The 23,059-nt window shown below is 38.2% G+C and overlaps 1 pseudogene across 1 annotated transcript; it reads right to left on the reverse strand.

Moving 5' to 3' along the window:
- Positions 1–4,431: 4,431 nt before the first annotated feature.
- LOC308641532 (large ribosomal subunit protein mL46-like) lies at positions 4,432–10,087 on the reverse strand (annotated as a pseudogene). Its single transcript has 2 exons — positions 10,084–10,087; positions 4,432–5,070 (listed from the first exon to the last, which is right to left on the reverse strand). The product of its transcript is annotated as a large ribosomal subunit protein mL46-like (transcript).
- Between the last annotated feature and the right edge of the window lie 12,972 nt (positions 10,088–23,059).

The following is a 23,059-nucleotide window of genomic DNA, read 5'->3' on the forward strand; positions in this document are numbered from 1 at the left end:
GTAAGAAGTCCATTTAGGATGATATCTTGGACTACAGCAATAATAGAAAGGATATAGAGGAATAGCAAACTCAGGGCATACAGTCCAAGTAGAGTGGAGGGACTCGCTAATGGATTGGAGGTAGAGGAATGAGAAATATGGAACCAAGGACAAATGATAGTGTGCATTTGTACTTTTGGTTGATTGGCTGGCTTGTTGGTTTCGTTTGACTTGAGCAACTGGATTAAAATTAGTGCAACTTACTGAGAAAAGTCTGGGGAAACAATTGGTTGGACTGGGAACAAAGGATTGGGAATATCACATTATTGATATTCACTCAAAATCCAGTGTACAGAAATAGCTATGTTTAGTCCAAAGTTCAGTGGAAAGAGAAATTTTGGAGAAGTCACCATACGGATACAATTTATGCTAAGAAAGGATTGAAATTACCAAGGGTAGGTAAGTGGCCTTCAGTTCTCGCTATGCAGCAAAATCACTGAAGAAAGTGTAAGAAAAACCTGTGCCCAATTTCTATCCCCAGAATAAGCCAGCATATGTGAAGATGAATGTGTATTTAGGGCTGAGGCTTTGTATACACTAACAAGGAGTCAGAAAGAGGAGGATCCAGTAAAGCTTCTGAGGAATAGCTAGGGAGGTAGGAGGGGAAGTAGAAGAGTCATCTGAGGCTGATCTAGAGGCCAATGCTATAAAGTACTTTACGAGGGATGAAGAGCCCACCCTGCTGCTGAGTTGATGGGAGAGACAAGAGTCAAGCAATGGAAAATGGAGGGGGGAAGTTAAGCATGTTACCATCAATTTGCTTTGACACGTGAAGGAAAAGGATCTGCCAAGATAGTGTAGGAACAGTGGAGGTTGGAGGACAGACAAGAATTTGTGAATATATCATTTTGAAAAATCAGAAAGTAAAGAGAACAAATAAGGAAAGCCACGAAATATCAAGTTCTCTTTCAAAAATTACAGAAAAAGCGGACAAGTCGGTTCATTTGCATTAGTTACTCCAACCCCTTTCAGATGTTCCAAATAGGCACGTAGTTGGATTTAATCATGGTAGTGTTTCTGTTTTGCATTTTGTTTTATTTTTTTGTTCGTTTGTTCATTTGTGTTGCCAAGTATAATGAAGGTGGAAAGGAGAGAAGGGAGCTAACTTAAACCTAGTTTCCCAGGGGTTGATTACCATGACAGACCACAGAATAAAACCTTCAGTGTGGCAAATCTCTTGCTCTAAACTATGCTCCATCCGTACCAGAAATACTGTTGTTCCCAGAGACGTTTGCCAAAAACAAAATGATTCAGAAAAAAAAATTATTATTCAGACTTTCAAGGAGTATTTTTGGCCTCATCCAGAGAAAGAGAGAGTAACGCTAGCAAGCTTGATGAGTAATGAGAAGTGGAGGAGTCAAGAGACTGCGATCTCAGGAAGAAGACCCAAGAGTGAGCCAGGAAACCACGGGTGGTGACCCTTCACTCTGCTCTCAACTCTTACATTTTTCCTCTGTGTTCACTATGATTATCTTCAACATTGCTTCTATGTAATAATTTGATTTTCAGCTGTGTGTACTGTTTTATGTTGTTTCTCATTTATGTTTCTAATTAGATTTTGTAATGACATTGTTTTGTTTCTTAAGTTGTTCCCTTAGCTCCGAAATCTCCTTTTTCATTTTTTGTTTTTATGAGTCTCTTTTTGAATTCTTATTTTATAGGTTTCTATTCTTAATGAAGAATTCTTGTTTACAATTATTTTATGACCCAAAGCACCTATTGTAAACATGGACTGGACTACTCATCTGTTTTGCCTACTCTATACCCCTCTTTTCCCTCTTTGCCTTATCCTTCTCTCTTTTCTTTCCTTCCTTCTTTCCTTCCTTCTAATCTACCTTCTGTCCTTTTTATTTTCTTACCTTTTTCTTTCCTTGTTTCCCTTTCTCTTTCTTTTTACTTCACTTCACCCTGTCCTTTATTCAAACCTTCCTTCTTCCTTCCTTCCTCCTTCCTTATCCCAACTCATCTAGCATCGTGGCTTTTTCTTTCCCCCAAGCTGAAAATAGAACACTCTAACCAGAACTTCCCGTTGCTCTGGTAGGGTGCAAGTCAGGTCTCATTGATACCCCTTTCAGCTTAATGGAAACTGCATGTTGATTTCAAGCCATCAATGATTCAATAATCAATTTGAAAACTCCTGAAGACTTTAAAGTGGGCTTTTGTGAGCCAGTAAAGGATAGGAAAGGTCAAGGCCTTTAGCCTATGACCACTAGAGCTGCTACTCTGGAACCCAAACTCCTTTCCTCATTTTCAGAATGGTCTTGAATAAGTGTTAAACCTCTCTCAGGGTTCATATTTTCATCTTTACAAAAGGATCAGTAACACCTAATAACATAAATACATGATGGTTGAGTCAAAAACATTTAGTTCATAAAATCTTCTGGATTCACCAAGGACATCCAATGTTGGGGTAAGGGGTTTGTTTTGAGCTGAGCTCTAAATTTGAAATTTAGAGGAGGCTCCAAATAAATGAAGAGAGGCTTCTGCCCTCACTCCCTGCAGATTCATTTACTAGATCACATTTCTTTTCTCTCTCCCTCTTTCTCACGCATATGTGTGTCCAGTTTAAGCTACTTGAGTGTCTGGTGGTGAAACCACAAGGTCTTGCTTTAGTTCCACTTCCTTAGGGAGTTCTGATCAGCTATTCTAACTCCTGGCCCCCCACTTCCTCATTCTGCAGAAGAACCTTGTTCTCAGCACTCACACCCACAAACCACACCGGAAAATGAAAGTTGGAATTACCTTAAAATGTTTAGCTCCTCCACAGCCTCTGGTGCATTGCCAGTCCCTGTGCCCAGAGGCTCCCAATAGGGAAATCCACAAAAAGCAATTATGAAGACAAGGTAGAAATGTACCCTGGCCATGACTCCCACTTCTCAGAGCTGCTCTGGCCTAGGGAGAATGCAGCTGTACCTGTGCAAGGCCTGGAGAGTGGAGCTCTGTCCCCTGAGGGGAAAATTCCTTGTTAGAAGGCAGAAAGCACTGGGTTTCAATCCAGCTGACCTGGGCACCAGTTTCCCCATCAGAAACCTGGGCATACTAATTACCCATGCTTCATAGTGCTGTGCAGAGATAGATTCAAACGATGCATGCAAAACACTCAGTATGGTGCCTGGCATGACAAAAATGCTCCTTAATGTTATCTTAAATAATAATTAGCATTGTTTTAAGATTTTATCTCCAGTCTTTGAGAAGATTGACTTTTGATATTTCTTAAAACATATCTTTAGAAAATCTCAAAGTCTATGTTTAGGACTTATTTTATTGTTTTGCTTCTTTTCTTTTAACCAAAAGATCTTTTTTTAACCGCCATGCCACCTTTCTTGATAGTCTGCCTTCTGTCCTTTCTACTTTCTTTCCCTTCTTTTTTTTTTTTCACTCATGTAGCAAATATTTATTTATACATTCTATATCCAGGCACTGGGACAAGTGGGGTGACCCAAACAACAAACAATAGCCAAAAGCCCCAACCCCCAAGCAAGAGCTCACCCTTCTCTAGCTGCATCAGGAATGTGCAGCAGGACTCTGAGCCAGGTTATAGCCTGGTCATGATTCCTCTGTTTGCAGAATGGAGAGAGAAGCTGAACTTGCTTATTTCACATAATTGTTTTCAAAACAGATTAAGACATGATTTATTTCTTTTTTAAAATATAAAAATGCATTTTGAAAGAATGAAAGAAAGAGAAAGAAAAGAAAGGGAAAAGGAATGGGAAAAGAAAGAGAAAGTGAGAGAGGAAGAGAGGGAAAAGTAGGCATTATTTCCTAGGCAAGATTTAAATTCTTTCATATCAAATGGAAAAGAAATGGAAAATGGCTAAGAAACTATATGGAACCAGGTTTTTCTTGTGGGCCTAGAAGTTTTCATAGAACTCAAGCCTTCGGGTTGATTCATATACTTCTGTTCTTTCTTCCTGAGCCCGGAAGCCCAGTTACTTCACTCTAAAGTAATATAAGGGCTGGGGATGTGGCTCAAGCGGTAGCGCGCTCGCCTGGCATGCGTGCGGCCCGGGTTCGATCCTCAGCACCACATACCAACAAAGATGTTGTGTCCGCCGAGAACTAAAAAATAAATATTAAAAAAATTCTCTCTCTCTCTCCTCTCTCACTCTCTCTTTAAAAAAATAAAATAAAATAAAATAAAGTAATATAATACTCAATTATCAGCTTGGGGAAAATGGAAAGGCATCCTAAGAGGTGGCTCCCTCTTCACTGAGAGAAGCCAGTCATCCCAAAGGGCAAATCAGCTGAGACCAACACAACGATAGAAGCATTTAATTCTCAGAATTTAGTTTGCTGCTTGATATTCCCTACATATATGGGGCTACCACACAAATGTTCTTAAAGCTCTAACCCCTGATTTGTCTGAGCATTATCCACAGGCAGCTCAGTCCATTAGAGGTCCAAAAGAAATCACGTAACCTGGGTCAGCCAATTTAGTTTCAAATAGTAGCCCAACTCCTCCTTACTGACCCACACATGATGGCCTTTCTTCCCAGTCTGGGAAAAGTCTTCACTTAGTATTCTTAGTACTTGTGCTTTAAAGAAGAACACTTTGGCCCCAAGGTTACTCTCTGTCAGCCTTGCCTGGGGGAACTTGAACTTGTAGTAATCAAAAGGTGCATTTCCTGGGTACTTGGCTTCCTTGTTGTTTTCTGAGAGTGTAGCCAGGGTTCACTCAGCTGTCCCTGGGAAGGTCTCCCAGGCCACCACTGGGACAGCATCCAAACATCCTCATCTCCAAGCTTCTGTCTGACTAACAGGATAAGGTTCCTGTCTAGCTTCCGGTGCAATGAGGTTTGATTTTTTTTTTAATTGGCTGCTGTTATAGGAGCTCTAGGTTTGAACTGTAGGAATTTCCGCTCCCACATATCTTCCAAAACTCGTACAAGCAATATATCCTTTTCATCTTGGTCTTCATCATAAAAGTCAGCTTTTCTCTTTGCTGGGCTTCATCTAGAGCATGAAGCTCATGGTCTGATTCAGGCTGTTCTCTATCTCTCTGCTGTAGCAGAGCTGCCATCTCTTCTTTTCCTATTCATATCCCTTTAATTTCTTTCTTCTGTCTAATTGCTCTGGACAGTGTTTCAAGAACTATGTTAAATAGAAGTGGTGAAAGAGGGCATTCCTGCAATGGGGTCAGCTGCTTGGAGATTAGTGGTGGCTGCTGCAGACACAACACACCCAACAAGTGCCATGGAGACTCACTTATTGAGGGTGTGGCCTCATGGAAAAGAAGAACTCAAATTAGCACTATTTGTCAACCATATGATTCTACACAGAGAAGGGGAAATGATTTCCCCTTTTCTCTTGATTTTTACACTGCAAACTTAAAAGAAGCCCTTGGTGGGTTGATGGCCATGGCAAGAGTTTGTAGGGAAAGCTCGATTCATTTATTCATTCCACACACATCCTTTTTGTACATCTTATATGCCTGTGAGTTTGGCTTTACTCCAGGATCTGAGGCCACGGGGAACAAAAATCATCATTGAGCTCACGGACCCTAGAGACTAAGTAGAAATACAGGCATGTCACAGATGTGTGATATGATAAACACTAGATACAAAAATTTATGTAAGCAGGAACCTCAAATGAAGGTGAATTGGGAAAGGAGGGTTCAGGGACAATTTTTTGTAGTTTTTTTATTTTTTATTTATTCTAATTTGTTATATATGGCAGCAGAATGAAATTCAATCCATATTACACAAATAGAACACAATTTTTTTGTGTCTCTGGTTGAACACACAGTAGAGTCACAACATTCATGTTTTCATACATATACTTAGGGTAATGATGTCCATCTCATTCCACCATTATTCTTACCCCCATGCCTTCTCCCTTCCCCTCCCTTCTTTTTTCCCTATCTAGAGTTCATCTATTCTTCTCATGTTTCCCCCCACTCATGCTATTATGAATCAGCATCATTATATCAAAGAAGACTTTAGGCATTTGGTTTGGGGGGCTTGGCTTACTTCAGTTAGCATTATATTCTCCAACTCCATCCATTTACCTTCAAATGACATGATTTTATTCTCTTTTAATGCTTAGTAATATTCCATTGTGTATATATACTGCATTTTATTTATCCATTCATCTACTGAAGGGTATCTAGGTTGGATCCACAATTTAGCTATTGTGAATTGTGCTGCTATAAACATTGATGTAGCTGTGTCCTTGTAGTATGCTGTTTTTAAGTCCTATGGGTATAGACCAAGGAGTGGTATAGCTAGCCAATATCACCCTGATTCCAAAACCAGGCAAATACACATCAAAGAAAGAAAACTTCAGACCAATATCTCTAATGAACATAGATTCAAAAGTTCTCAATAAAATTCTGACAAATCGAATACAAAAACATATCAAAAAGATAGTGCACCACGATCAAGTGGGGTTCATCCCAGGAATGCAAGGTTGGTTCACCATTCGGAAGTCAATAAATGTAATTTAACACATCAATGGACTTCAAGGTAAAAATAATATGATCATCTCAACAGATGCAGAAAAAGCATTCAACAAAATACAGAACCCCTTCATATTCAAAACACTAGAAAAACTAGGGATAACAGGTACTTGTCTCAACATTGTAAAAGCTATCTATGCTAAGCCCCAGGCCAACATCATTCTACATGAAGAAATATTGAAAGCATTCTTTCCAAAAACTGGAACAAGACAGGAATGCCCTCTTTCACCACTTCAATTTAACAGAGTTCTTGAAACACTGGCCAGAGCAATTAGTAGACAAAAGAAATTAAAGGGATATGGATAGGAAAAGAAGAACTCAAATTAGCACTATTTGTCAACCATATGATTCTATACATAGAAGACCAACAATATTCCACCAGAAAATTTCTATAAATAGTGAATGAATTCAGCAAGGTAGCAGGATATAAAATCAACACCCATAAATCAAAGGCATTTCTGTACATCAGTGACAATCCTCTGAAAGACAAACTAGGAAAACTATCCCATTTCCAATAGCCTCAAAAAAATAAAATACTTGGAATTCAACTTAACAAAAGAAGTGAAAGACCTGTACAGTGAAAATTACAGAATGCTTAAGAAAGAAATTAAAGAAGACCTTAGAAGATAGAAAGATCTCCCTTGTTCTTGGATAGGCAAAATTAATATTGTCAAAATGACCATACTACCAAAAGTAGTATACAGATTTAATGCAATTCCAATCAAAATCCCAATGACATTCCTCATAGAAATAGAAAAAGCAGTCATAAAATTCACCTAGAAAAATAAGAGACCTAGAATAGCAATAACAATCCTTAGCAAGAAGAATGAAGCAGGTGGCATCACTATACCAGACCTTAAGCTACACCACAGAGCAATTGTAACAAAATAACATGGTATTGACACCAAAATAGACTTGCAGACCAATGGTTCAGAATAGAGGACACAGAGACTAACCCACAAAATTACAGTTATCTTATATTAAATAAAGGTGCCAAAAACATGCATTGGAGAAAAGATAGCCTCCTCAACAAATGGTGCTGTGAAAACTGAAAATCCATATGCAGCAAAATGAAATTATCCCCTATCTCTCACCATGCACAAAACTCAACTCAGAGTGGATCAAGGACCTAGTAATTAAACCAGAGACCCTGCACCTAATAGAAGAAAAAGTAGGCCCAAATCTCCATCATGTCAGATTAGGGCTCAATTTTCTTAATAAGACTCCTATATATAGCACAAGAATTAAAATCAAGACTCAATAAATGAGATGGATTCAAACTCAAAAGCTTTTTCTCAGCAAAAGAAACAATCAGTGAAGTGAATAGAGAGCCTACAGAATGGGAGCAAATTTTTACCATACCCACATCAGATAGAGCACTAATCTCTAGGATATATAAAGAACTCAAAATTCTTAAAACCAAAAAAATAAAAAATAATAATCTAGGGCTGGGATTGTGGCTCAGTGGTAGAACACTTGCCTTGCATTCATGGAGCACTGGGTTCAATCCTCAGCACCACATAAATAAATAAAACAAATATATTGCATCCATCTACGACAACAAAAAAAATTTTTTTAAATGATCCAATCAATAAATGGGCCAAAAACAAGACACTTCCCAGATGATGTTATACAATCAGTCAAATATATTAAAAAATGATGAACATCTCTAGCAATTAGAGAAATGCAAAATCAAAATTGCTCTAAGATTTCATCTCACTTGAGTCAGAATGGCAGCTATTAAGAGTACAAATAACAATAAGTGTTGGAGAGAATATGGGGAAAAGGGCACACTTTTACATTGCTGGTGGGACTGCGAAAAAACTCCACCATTTGACCCAGCTATCCCACTCCTCACTCTATACCCAAAAGAATTTTTTGTAGTTTAAAAGTGACAACTTAATGACTGAGGTACAGTCAGTCAAGTAAAGAAAGAAGACAAGGAAATCCCAGCCAGAGTAATTGAAACATTCGTAAGTATAAAAACATAAGAGAGCCTGGTCAACTGGGAACCACATAAAATTTTGTTTGCTGGAAATGGAAAGAAGGTGAACGTTTCCAGAGGAAAGGATACATGAGCCAGATCAACTAGCTTATCTCACACATTAATATCAATGAAGAGTGGTCAATGATTTAACCAAAGCTCAGATTTGAGCTTTGAGAGGTCACTGCAATAGTGATATACAAAATACTGAAAGGGGAGCAAGCCTGAAGATGGAGAGGCCAGTAGATGTGTGAATGCCGTGGGCAAGAATGAGGAAGTCTGAACTAAGACTCCAGCAGCAAGAACTCAGGTAAACAGATGGTTGTAGGAGATGTGGAGTACCTAGAGCCACAATTCCTGGGGAGCAGATAGACATTGGAGATAAAAGAAAATGAGGAGTGGAGTATGACTGGCAGACTGTTGGCTTGGGTAACTAGACAGAGTGTGGTGGCATTCACTGGCAGGATGCACAGGAGGAAGAACAGATGTAAGGGATTAAATAATTATCCACTTTAGATGTCTTAGGTTGAATTGCCTTTGAAATGTTTAGACCAGACAGAAGTGTCTGCAATACATCTAGTTGGCAGTTTCAGAGACAGATATAAGCAGGATACACTACCATGGAGAAAGAGAAAGATTAAAATGAGAAGAGAATGAGACACCAAGGAGGGAAAACTGAGGAACATAAACACCAAAAAGAGAAGTGAAAAAGAAAAACCAGAGATAGAAAGGAAATGTGACAAGTTGAAAACCACATTAATACTCAAGATTTAAGACTCAGTTCAGATGCCACTTTAAAAAAAAAAACAAACTTGATCTAGGTCTCTCTCCTCCCCACTACAGTAAACTGCTTTTACTTTTTGCCCTTAAGTACAGTTATAGTCCAGAATCCATGCCATTATATTGAAGCAAATTTTACTAGTCTGCTCCAAGCCCCAGGCTGTTAAATCCTCAGGAACAGAGTCTACATTGTACACACCCCTGGGTCTCTAGCAGCCAGTATGATTTCTGACACAAAGTATCTGGTCCATCAATGTGTGTTTACTCAACAAAATTGAAATCAAGGAAGGAAAGACTTTAAAATAAGAGGAAATGATTGGCCCTATGAATGACTTCCAAGAAGCCAAGTCAAAATATTCTACTTAAAAACAGGATGACCAATTAAAAAGGTTCTTGGCAAGAGAACCCAAACAACCATAAAAATGAGTTGAGACAGTGGAGACAGTAATAGTAGATTTCTCTTTTGAAAAGTTTAGCAGTAAAGAGTTATGTTACCTTATATAGTAGGTGGTAAGGGAAAGATTTTTACCACCGGGCTCTTGAAATTTTATATCACTTTTGTTTGACTATAATGACTTTTTCACCTAAAATATACTAACCATAAACTCTGTAAGAAGTGACATTTTCAGGAAAATGGAAGGTCTTTTCCCTTGATGAGAACATTATGTTAAGTGAAATAAACCAAACTCAAAAAATCAAGGGTTGTCACTATGGAATCAGTTTGGAGTCTCCTTAAAAGAACCACCATAGGACTCAGCTATACTATGCATCAGTATTTATTCGGAAGAATGAAAGTCATCATGCTACAGTGATATATGCATACCCATGTTTATAGCAGCACAATTTGCAATAGCAAAACTATGGAACTGACCTAGGTGTCCACCAATGAATGAATGGAAAATTAAAATGTGGTGTATATACACAGTGAGGTTTTATTCAGCTGTTAAAAACTAAAATTTTGTCTTTTGCAGAAGAATGAATGGAACTAAAGACCATCATGTTAAATGAAATAAGTCAAACTCAAAAGGTTAAGGGGTGTATGTTTTCTATAATATGCAGAAGATACAGAGGAAAAAGAAAAAGAAAGGTAGGGATCTCATGAAGATTGAAGGGACATCAGTAGAGGAAAGAGACCAAGAAGTTGGATGTTGGAGGAGGGGGTGGGGGGGGAGTGTAGGGGAATGATACTGGCCAAATTATATTTTTATATCACACATTGTATACATGTACAAATATGTAACAACAAATCTCATCAATGTGTATAACTATAATGCACCAATAAAAAGTGAGGGATGTTAAAAATATTAAAGAAAATCAAGATTGTAAGTTTTCTTTCATATATAAAAGCTAGAGAGGAAAAAGGTGTATGTGTGGTAGCAGGGGTAGGAGTGGGTCTCAGTAAAATTGAAGGGAGACAAGGAGAGATGAGGAAAGGGGCCAGGTAGAGGGAGAAGAGGAGTGAAGATATCATGTGCCCTGAACAGATTGAAAAACTTTTGAAGAAAATGATACAAAGATAAATATTTAGCTTAACAGTCATTATATCACACTTGATGCACAAATTGTTGATTTTCAATATTATTCATTATTTGTAAAAACTTGTTTTCATCATTCAACATATATTACTACCTATAAAAATTGAGTGTATGAGTTCAGATGAAATTCATCATGTTTCCATTAAAAGTAATGGAAATACTGTCTTCATTTAATGGCTGTTCATTTAGCAACAGAATTTTCAGAAATGAGTTAGTGTTGCTACAGGAGGGATGGGTATAGGGAAAATGGGAGGGAGATGGAGAATTAAGGGGGATTTTTTTTTAAGATGGGAGATAATATAATTAGATACCAAAAGGAAACAAAAATAAATGAGAGACAATGAAGAAACAGAAGTCAGAGACCATTGTTGATAAAATGATGTTTGGAGAAAGTAAAAGGAAAGAAGATAAGGAACATGGATGGATTAATGTAGAACGAAGGTCATTGTTCTAAAAGAAACTTCAGGGAACCGTGGAAATAAAAGCTGTGGATTCAGATCAGTAGGTCCCAGGGGAAAAGGTACAATGACTAAATTTGTGGTACCCAGTTATTTGATAAACTCACCTAAATGCTATATTTTTCAGATGTGATAACATTTAAAGTAGACTTTGAGGGGGGTTCAGAATGGTGAGCTAGAGGAAGGCTGAATTCCTAGTTTCTCTGTTGCTTGGGATTGAAGCAGCAGTAGTACTGCTTCTTTGCAAGGTGGGTGAAAGAGAGATTTCACCAAAACTCAGTATTGGACAGTCACAGTGTCTTAGAGACTCAGAAATTTTGGATATATTAATCAACAAAGAAAGACTACATTAGAGCCAAGCCCGTTGTGGCAGTAGCAACAGCCACCACTGGTGAGATAGAAAGGGATAGGCCTTGGAAAGTAGGGGAGGGACAGGAAAGGTCAACAAGAGGGCAAGCATGAGGACAGCCATTTAACATACCCTGATGTGTTATTAAACTGTTCCTGTTTTTCAAAGGGTGTAAATTTCTATCTCACAAAAAGTAACTGCATAATCCATAATGTAGCCCATGCCCACTGAGGCACACAAAAAAGGGAATGTTGTAAGAATTAAACAACAGCCTTGACCCTCCTCAGTACACAGCATTGGAAGTTCTGAATCTTTCTCTCACTTTCCTTTTTAATAAAGTTCCTGCTCACTTGCTGCATTTGTGGTGTTCATTCTTCAACTCCATGGAACACAAGCCCTATCCCAAATCCAGCCAGTAACACCCTGGGGGCTCATCCAAGACCTCAATCCTCACCAAGGTAAGCCATTTGCTGCTGATGTTCTTTGCCTTCACTATCCTTTGGAGGAAAACTGGGCACCTGTCAGCCATTTAAAAGTGATTAGCATGGCTCAAGTCTCAGATAATAGGTTCCTCGATTTCTGTAGTTTCCAATCTCCTGCCCTACAGTCAGACATGTTGGGCTCTATGGAGCCATTTCCCACTTTTCTATCCTGGCTCAGGGTGCAACCAGAGCAAGTAGACAGTGGCCCCTGATCCTGGCCTGCCCTTGGATGTGAGGATCTGGTTGGGAAGTTGGAAGGTCTAAGATTGGTCTTCAGTGACTGTCAAAGGCCCTCTTCTGATGCCATTTCCCAACAGCTCTTTGGGGTATCCTATGGCAATTGATATATCATGGCGCTGAATGAACATTCTGCGAGGCCAGCACTTTCATAGTGAGCCACCTGCACCTCCTTCCTCACACTAGATCGTCCCAAGTGCTTCCCTCATAACTAAAGGTCTATCCACAGAGAGAGGTATATACTATGCAGAGTGGTTGTAGAAATAGGTTTGGGCTCCCTTTCTCACATATTAAAGGGCTGCTGACTTGCCAAAGATACCACCTTTGTTGTTTCTGCACCCCCATGCAACTCCCCAGTTTCTTTGTCTGAAAGGGAAGGGGAGGCTCCCAACTCTTTTTGTTCTTTAGGGATCTAGGAGACACATTCTCACACACATTACCCATGGAAGGAAGCTGAACTCTATCCCTCTGTCCCCTCTTGGGTATCTCCAAGCCCACTGGGCTCACAACTGTTAATTTAATTCTTCCTCAAATTTCTCCATGAGGAAGGCAGAAAGTCCTCTGAGACAACCTGTCCTCCTTGTCCTTCTGGGACCCCTCTTAGGATGCAGATTGTAGATGGAAAACACCTTTAAAAGGGTCCTTTGTCCATGATGACCCTGATCTTACATAGACTCTTTGGATCCTGCTCAATTGGAAAATTAATTCTTACTAGTCTCTCTAATTTTATAGACACATGAAGCAGAGAAATACATCCCACTGTTGGCTGACATTTAATTATCAGCCATCATATATGGAAGTCCAATAGTGTCCAGGAGAGACCAATAAGATCCACTAAGTCTGAGTCTCCTCGGGTTCTTTGTCATGTGGAAACCAAAACCTGAGGAATTTTCTGGTAAGGCAGCAATAAATCCAGTAAATCATGTAGAATGAGAGGGGTGGGATTGCCATTGGCCAAGAAGCTCATCCAGAGAGACACCCCTCTGAGAGTGGGCAGTTCTTCTGGTGTGAGTGCCTGAGTTCTGATTCTTATCCAGATTGGAGCTTCAGCCTCAAAAGTAGTGCCAGTTTCACCACTAGCCTGCCCACCAAAAAACTGGGACAAATTTGATTCACAGACACTCAGGAAAATGTGCCTGATTTTCTTCTACTGTCAGGGGTGACCTCAATACAAACTCTCCAAAGGAGAATCATGCTGCCAGGGGGAAGTATAAACTTTAAACCTATCTTGAAGCTTAGTTTGTTTTGTAAGAAGGAAGAAAAATGGCCTGAGGTCCCCTATGTTCAGATTTTATTTCTCTGAGGGAGAACCCCAAATTATATCAGCAATGTAAGCTAGACCCAGCTATATTTGCAGCCTTAATGGAAGAGAAGTCTAAGGAAACATCTAAGAGAGTAGCAAAGTTAGAGAAATCCCAAGATTTCCTAACCCCTACTAACCCTTGCCATGAGCCTTCCTGTCCTCCTTCCCCAAGACCCTCATCATCCACCCCTAGAGGAGGACAAAACATACTGCCACTTCTGGAAATGCCAGAAAGGGAATTTGAGCCAAACAATATCCATGTTCCATTTTTTCCTTCAACACCTGAGGTAAATAAAGGACTAAAGTAAGTTTTCAAAGGATCCAGATAAATACATTGAAGTGTTCCAAAACTTATGTCTTAACCTGGAAGGATATTATATTACTGCTTAACCAAATTTTGACCTCTAATGAAAAGGAGAACCTTTTAAGGACATCTAAACATTTTGGAAATGATCAGTGTCTCATCCATGCCCCTGCAACACAGAGTAGGAGTAAATCTAATGATATACCTGGGGCACACGCAGTTCCTAAGAACAATTCTGAATGGAAACTGAATGATGAACAGGATAATCAGAGAATGAGACATCTTCAGGCTCTGTTCCTTGAAGGTCTCCGAACATCAAAGCAGAATCTATCAATTACTCTAAGATATCTGAAATTCATCAAGGCTCTCAGAAGAACCCTGCAAACATTCTGGAGAAACTTCCAGAGGCATTGAGAAAGCACACTACAGTAGATTCTGAATACCTGAGGGCCACATAATTTTAAAGGATAAATTTATATTAGTCAGCCCCAGACATTAAAAGGAAGTTACAAAAATTGGCAAATTTTTTTTTTGGTGTCAAGTTTTTTGGGGCTCTTTATATATTCTAGATATTAATCTTCTGTTAAAAGAGTAGCTAGCAAAGATATTCTCCCGTTCTGTGGGCTCTCTCTTCACATTTCTGTTTGTTTCTGTTGTTGTGCGGAAGCTTTTAAATTTGATGCTATTCATTTATTAACACTCAGCATTATTTCCTGAGCTTTAGGGATTCTACCAAGAAAATTGGTGTCCATGCCTAAAAGATGGAGTGTTGACTCTAGGTTTTCTTCCAGGTGTTGCATAGTCTCTGTTCTAATTCTGAGGTTTTGGATCCATTTTGAATTGATTTGTACAGGATGAAAGACAAGGGTCTAGTTTCATTCTCCTACATATGGATAAAAGGCTGTCTTTTCTCCAGTGTATGTTTTTGCCACCTTAGTCAAGGATCAGATGGCATCTGGGTGGGTTTGTCCCTGTATCTTCTGTTCTGTACCATTGTGTTTGTTACTATAACTCTGTATTATAATTTGAAGTCAGGTATTGTGATGACTTCAGCATTGCTTTTTTGACTTAAATTGCTTTAGCTATTCTGGGTCTTTTATTCTTCCAAATTAATTTTAAGTCTGTCTTTTCTAGCTCTGTGAAGAATTTCATTGGTATTTTGGTGGGGATTCAATATACATTAAATCTGTATATTGCTTTTGATAGTATGGCCATTTTAACAATATTAATTCTGCCTATCCATGAACATGGGAGGTTTTCCCATCTTCTGAAGTCTTTGGTTTCTTTCTTTAATATCCTATAGTTTTTATTATAGAGGTCTTTGACCTCCTTGGTTAGATTTATTTCCAGTTTTTTGTTTGTTTGTTTTGTTTTTTTTTTATTGTTGTTGTTTGTTTGTTTTTTGAGACTATTGTGAATGGAATTATTTTCCTTATTTCTTTTTCAGCAGATTCATTGTTAGTACATGGGAAAGCTATTGATTTTCTAATGTTGATTTGTAACCTATTACTTTGCCAGATTTGCTTATTAGCTTTACTGGTCTTTTGGTAGAATTTTTTGGATATTCTAGATATACAATCATGTCATTTGGCAAGAGTGAAAATTTGACTTCTCCCTTTCCTGTTTTTATCCCTTTAATTTCCTTCTCTTGCCTAGTTGGTCTGGCCAGAATTTCTTATCCTACATTAAATAGGAGTGGTGAGAGTGGACATCCTTGTGTTGTCCCAGATTTTAAAGGAAATACTTTCAATTTTTCCCTATTTGCTATGAGGTTGGCTTTTGGTTTTTCATATAGTGCCTTTGAGATGTTGAGGTAGGATTCTTCTATGGTTTCTTCAATGTTTTTATCATGAATGGGTTCTGACTTTTAACAAAGGCCTTCTCTGCATCTATTGAGATTACTGAGCAATTTGTGTCCTTAATTCTGTTGATGTGATGAATTATATTTATTGATTTGTGTATGTTAAACTGTCCTTGTATCTCTGGAAAAACCAACTTGGCTGTGGTGTACAATCTTCTTAGTATGTTGTTGAACATGATTTGCTAATATTTTATCAAGTATTTTTGCAACTAAGTTCATTGGGGGTATTGATCTGTAGTTTTCTTGATTTGTTCTTATCTTGTTTTGGTATGAGTGTGATACTAGCTTCAAAAAATGAATTTGGAAGTATTCCATCCCTTTATATTTCATGAAATAATTTGAGGAGTATTGGCATTAGTACTTCTTGAAAGGTTTGGTAGAATGCTACTGAAAACCCATTTGGTCCTGGGCTTTTATTTATGTGAAAGCTTTTTATTGCTATTTGTATCTCATTATAAGTTATTAGTTTGCTTAGGTTTTTATGTTCTCTTGATTTAGTTTTGGCAGATCATATTTGTCTAGAAATGTATCCATTTCTTCTTCCAATTTGTTGAAATGTAAGCTTTCAAAATAGTCCTTAAAATCTGCTGGATTTTTGAGAGATTTGTGGTGATTTCTTATTTTTGATCTCTGATACTATTAATTTGGCTTTTCTGACTTTTTCTTTTGGTTGTTTTGGCTAAGGGCTTATCAATTGTGTTTATCTTTTTATTTTTTTTATTTTTTTTTATTGGTTGTTCACAACATTACAAAGCTCTTGACATATCATATTTCATACATTAGATTGAAGTGGGTTATGAACCTCCAATTTTACCCCAAATGCAGATTGCAGAATCACGTCAGTTACACATCCACAATTTTACATAATGCCCTATTAGTAATTGTTGTATTCTGCTACCTTTCCTATCCCCTACTATCACCCCTCCCCTCCCCTCCCATCTTCTCTCTCTACCCCATCTACTGTAATTCATTTCTCTCCTTGTTTATTTTCCCATTCCCCTCACAAACTCTTATATGTAATTTTGTATAGCAATGAGGGTCTCTGTTCATTTCCATGCAATTTCCCTTTTCTCTCCCTTTCCCTCCCATCTCATGTCTCTGTTTAATGTTAATCTTTCTTCCTGCTCTTCCTCCCTGCTCTGTTCATAGTTGCTCTCATTATATCAAAGAAGACATTTGGTATTTGTTTTTTAGGGATTGGCTAGCTTCACTAAGCATAATCTGCTCTAGTGCCATCCATTTCCCTGCAAATTCTATGATTTTGTCATTTTTTATTGCTGCATAGTACTCCATTGTGTATAGATGCCATATTTTTTTATCCATTCATCTATTGAAGGGCATCTGGGTTGGTTCCACAGTCTAGCTATTGTGAATTGTGCTGCTATGAACATCGATGTGGCAGTATCCCTGTAGCATGCTCTTTTAAGGTCTTCAGGGAATAGTCCGAGAAGGGCAATAGCAGGGTCAAATGGAGGTTCCATTCCCATCTTTCCCAGGAATCTCCAAACTGCTTTCCAAATTGGCCGCACCAATTTGCAGTCCCACCAGCAATGTACAAGTGTACCCTTTTCTCCACATCCTCGCCAGCACTTGTTGTTGTTTGACTTCATAGTGGCTGCCAAACTTACTGGAGTGAGATGGTATCTTAGGGTGGTTTTGATTTGCATTTCTCTGATTGCTTGAGATGGTGAGCATTTTTTCATGTACTTGTTGATTGATTGTATATCCTCCTCTGAGAAGTGTCTGTTCAGGTCCTTGGCCCATTTGTTGATTGGGTTATTTGTTATCTTATTGTCTAATTTTTTGAGTTCTTTGTATACTCTGGATATTAGGGCTCTATCTGAAGTGTGAGGCGTAAAAATTTGTTCCCAGGATGTAGGCTCCCTATTTACCTCTCTTATTGTTTCTCTTGCTGAGAAAAAACTTTTTAGTTTAAGTAAGTCCCATTTGTTGATTCTTGTTATTAACTCTTGTGCTATGGGTGTCCTATTAAGGAATTTGGAGCCCGACCCCACAATATGTAGATCGGAGCCAACTTTTTCTTCTATCAGACGCAGAGTCTCTGATTTGATATCAAGCTCCTTGATCCATTTTGAGTTAACTTTTGTGCATGGCGAGAGAAAGGGATTCAGTTTCATTTTGTTGCATATGGATTTCCAGTTTTCCCAACACCATTTGTTGAAGATGCTATCCTTCCTCCATTGCATGCTTTTAGCCCCTTTATCAAATATAAGATAGTTGTAACTGTGTGGATTAGTCTCTGTGTCCTCTATTCTATACCATTGGTCCACCCACCTGTTTTGGTACCAGTACCATGCTGTTTTTGTCACTATTGCTCTGTAATATAGTTTGAAATCTGGTATCGCTATACCGCCTGATTCACACTTCCTGCTTAGAATTGCTTTTGCTATTCTGGGTCTTTTATTTTTCCATATGAATTTCATGATTGCTTTATCTATTTCTACAAGAAATGCCGTTGGGATTTTGATTGGCATTGCATTAAACCTATAGAGAACTTTTGGTAATATCTCTATTTTCATAATGTTAGTTCTGCCTATCCATGAACAGGGTATATTTTTCCATCTTCTAAGATCTTCTTCAATTTCTCTCTTTAGGGTTCTGTAGTTTTCATTGTATAAATCTTTCACCTCTTTTGTTAGGTTGATTCCCAAGTATTTTTTTTTTGAGGATATTGTGAATGGAGTGTTTTTCCTCATTTCCGTTTCAGAAGATTTGTTGCTGATATACAGAAATGCCTTTGATTTATGCGTGTTGATTTTATATCCTGCCACTTTGCTGAATTCATGTATTAGTTCTAGTAGTTTCTTTGTAGACCCTTTTGGGTCTTCTAGGTATAGAATCATGTCATCTGCAAATAGTGATAATTTAAGTTCTTCTTTTCCTATTTTTATGCCTTTAATTTCTTTCGTCTGTCTAATTGCTCTGGCCAGTGTTTCGAGAACTATATTGAATAGAAGTGGTGATAGAGGGCATCCCTGTCTTGTTCCGGATTTTAGAGGGAATGCCTTTAACTTTTGTCCATTCAGAATGATGCTAGCCTGAGGCTTAGCATAGATAGCTTTTACAATGTCAAGGTAAGTTCCTGTTATCCCTAGTTTTTCTAATGTTTTGAACATAAAGGCATGCTGTACTTTGTCGAATGCTTTCTCTGCATCTATCGAGATGATCATATGGTTCTTATCTTTAAGTCTATTGATGTGGTGAATAACATTTATTGATTTCCGTATATTGAACCATCCTTGCATCCCAGGGATGAATCCTACTTGATCATGGTGCACAATTTTTTTGATGTGTTTTTGTATTCGATTCGCCAGAATTTTATTGAGGATTTTTGCATCTAGGTTCATTAGAGATATTGGTCTGTAGTTTTCTTTCTTTGAGGTGTCTTCGTCTGGTTTCGGAATCAGGGTGATGTTGGCCTCGTAGAATGAATTTGGAAGAGCTCCCTCTTTTTCTATTTCCTGAAATAACTTGAAAAGTATTGGTATTAATTGTTTTTAAAGATTTTGTAAAACTCCGCTCTATACCCATCCGGTCCTGGGCTTTTCTTTGTTGGTAGTCTTTTGATGGCTTTTTCAATTTCATCCATTGATATTGGTCTGTTCAAATTGTGTGTATCCTCCTGACTCAGTCTGGGCAAATCATATGACTTAAGAAATTTATCGATGTCTTCACTATCTTCTATTTTATTGGAATATAGGTTTTCAAAATAACTTCTAATTGTCTTCTGTATTTCTGTAGCATCTGTTGTGATATTGCCTTTTTCATCCCGTATGTTAGTAATTTGAGTTCTCTCTCTTCTTCTATTCGTTAGCATGGCTAAAGGTCTGTTGATCTTATTTATTTTTTCAAAGAACCAACTTTTAGTTTTGTTAATTTTTTCAATAGTTTCTTTTGTTTCAATTTCATTGATTTCCGCTCTGATTTTAATTATTTCTTGCCTTCTGCTACATTTGCTGTTGTTTTGCTCTTCCTTTTCTAGGGCTTTGAGATGAAGTGTGAGCTCATTTATTTGTTGGTTTTTTCTTTTTTTGAGGAACGACCACCAGGCGATGAAGTTTCCTCTTAAAACCGCTTTCATTGTGTCCCATAGATTCCGATATGTTGTGTCTGTATTTTCATTTATCTCTAAGAATTTTTTGATTTCCTCCTTTATGTCTTCTGTAACCCATTGATCATTCAGTAACATATTGTTCATCTTCCATGTGATGTAGGATTTTTCCTTCCTTCTTTTATCATTGATTTCCAGTTTCATTCCATTATGATCAGATAAAATGCAAGGTATTATCTCCACCCCTTTATATTTACTGAGGGTTGCCCTATGGCATAATATATGGTCTATTTTTGAGAAGGATCCATGTGCTGCTGAGAAAAAAGTATATCCATTTGATGATGGTTGATATATTCTATATATGTCAGTTAAGTCTAGGTTATTGATTGTGATATTGAGTTCTTTAATTTCTTTATTCAACTTTTGTTTGGAGGATCTGTCCAATGGTGAGAGAGGTGTGTTGAAGTCACCCATAATTATTGTGTTGTGGTCTATTTGATTCTTGAACTTGAGGAGAATTTGTTTTATGAACGTCGCAGCACCATTATGTGGTGCATAAATATTGATAATTGTTATGTCTTGTTGGTGAATGGTTCCTTTTAACAGTATATAGTGAACTTCTTTATCCCTTTTGATTAACTTAGTCTTGCAGTCGATTTTATTTGATATGAGGATGGCCACCCCTGCTTGGTTATGAGGACCGTGTGTGTGGTATATTTTTTCCCACCCTTTCACCTTCAGCCTGTGTATGTCTTTTCCAATCAGATGTGTCTCCTGGAGGCAGCATATTGTTGGATTTGTTTTTTTAATCCATGATACCAGCCTATGTCGCTTTATTGGAGAGTTTAAGCCATTAACATTCAGAGTTACTATTGATATATGGTTTGTACTTCCATCCATGTTTGATTATTTATCCTTTTTTTAAAAAAAAATTTAGTTTGTTTCTCCATGATTATCTTTCCCCTCACCCTCTGTCTTTACTGAGGCACTTCCCACTGATGGTTTTGGTTATTGTTTTTCATTTCTTCCTCGTGTAGTGTTTTGCTCAAAATGCTTTGCAGTGCTGGTTTTCTGGCTGCAAATTCTTTTAACTTTTGTTTATCATGAAAGATTTTTATTTCGTTGTCATACCTGAAGCTTAATTTTGCTGGATACAGAATTCTTGGTTGGCATCCATTGTCTTTCAGTGTTTGAAATACATTGTTCCATGACCTTCTTGCTTTCAGTGTCTGTGATGAAAAATCCGTTGTTAACCTTATTGGTTTACCCCTGAATGTAATCTGTCTCCTTTGTCTTGTAGCTTTTAATATTTTCTCTTTGTTCTGTATATTGGATATCTTCATAACAATGTGTCTTGGCGTTGGTCTACTGTGATTTTGTGTGCTCGGTGTCCTGTATGCATCTTCAATTTGTATATCTGTTTCCTTTTTTATTTCTGGAAAGTTTTCTGTAATTATTTCATTCAGCAGGTTACTCATTCCCTTGGTTTGAATCTCTGTACCTTCTTCTATCCCGATGACTCGTAAGTTTGGTTTTTTTATGTTATCCCATAACTCTTGGATGTTTTTCTCGTGATTTTTTACCAGCCTTTCTGAGTTGGCTAGACTCTTTTCAAGATGATATATTTTGTCTTCATTATCTGACGTTCTGGCTTCTACTTGCTCCACTCTGTTAGTGATACTCTCAATTGAGTTTTTAATTTGGTTTATCATTTCCTTCATTTCTAGAATTATTGTTTGATTATTTTTTGTAATCTCTATCTCCTGATAAAGATGCTTAACTTCTTCTTTTAGCTGTTTATGTAATTCATTCTCAATGTGTTCTTTTGCTGCTTGAATTTTCTGTCTTGTATCCTCTTTAAGGTTCCATTCCATCTGTCTAAGGTGTTCCTTGAGTTCTTTATATGACCATTTTTCTGATGACTCTAGGTCCTCCTGAATATTTAGGCTGTCCTGCATTGTTTGTACTCCTTTTCTTCCTTGCTTTTTGAAGCTGCTCATGTTACTTCTTGTTCTGTTTGACTGCTGAGTTACTGTTTACTCCTATAAATTTATTTGATGCTTGGGAAGAAAGGTATTAGAAGGGAAGGGAAGAAGTCACTAAAGAGAATGAGAGTAAGCAGGTAGAATTCAAGGAAGGGGGGATAAGAGAAATGAAAAGACAAAAGAAGAAAAAAATAGGAAATAAAAAAAGAAAAAAAATTTTAAAAAAAACAAAATAATAAAAAAAATTAAAATTAAAATTAGAAGAAAAAAAATTTTAAAAAAAATTGTAAAAAAAAATTTTTAAAAAACAACAAGAAAGAAAAATGAAAATGAAAGAAAAACCCAAATCAAAAAAAAAAGAGAAAAGAAAAAAAGAAAAAAAACTAATAAATGCAGTCTTAGAGTTTGATTAACTTCTCTTCCAGTAGGTGGCGCTGTGCCCACCAGGCCAAGTTTCTCCTGTAAATATGCGGGAACCAATCACTGTGCAGCAACTCCTCCCAGACTGGGCGAGTCTCCAATCCTGAGTGCCTAGGGCCTCCTCTTGTGTCTAGTCACTTCCCACTTTTCCTCTAGCCAGGCCCCTCTCATGGGTGCCGCTCACCACAATACTGGCTACACGCCAGGTCTGCTGCTCCCGGGAGCCCTGTTTTCATGAACGACTGGGCACACTCTTCCAGTTTGCCATTCCCTCAGAACCTACGTTTGTAGAGCTTGGGGCTGAGAATCCTCAGTGAATTTTACTTGCCCTCCGGTAGCCACGCCCCCGGTAGCTGGTGCAAGAGGCCTCAGCAGTCAGCCCTGGTGGGAGCGGTAGTACCGCGCCGCGGGTCCCGCGCCACCTCTGATTCCCTCGGGCTGGCTATCGTGCTCACGGGAGAGCTGGGAGGGGCCCTTACGGGAGAGCTGGGAGGGGCCCTTAAGGTTTTCCCGATGTGTGGAGAGGGAAGGCTAGGGAATTACACACCTGTAGCCGCAGGTTTCAATGAAGTTATCTCCTCCGCCGCAGTCTGATGACGTCAGTTCTCTGCCATGGTGGTGTCTCTTGCAAATGGCGACAGTTCGTTTCCCTTTGCCGGGCGACCAATGCAATGGGTGGGTCCTTACTGTCTCTCCCATGCCCCGTTTCAAACCTGTGGCCACTACCTATGAAGGCTCGGTAGGCATTTACCTCCGTAGGATGAGAAGGGCAGAACAGTTGTTTCAGCCGGAT

The sequence above is a fragment of the Spermophilus citellus genome (assembly GCF_964194105.1).
Source record: "Spermophilus citellus genome assembly, chromosome: 2".
NCBI classification, from domain to species: domain Eukaryota; kingdom Metazoa; phylum Chordata; class Mammalia; order Rodentia; family Sciuridae; genus Spermophilus; species Spermophilus citellus.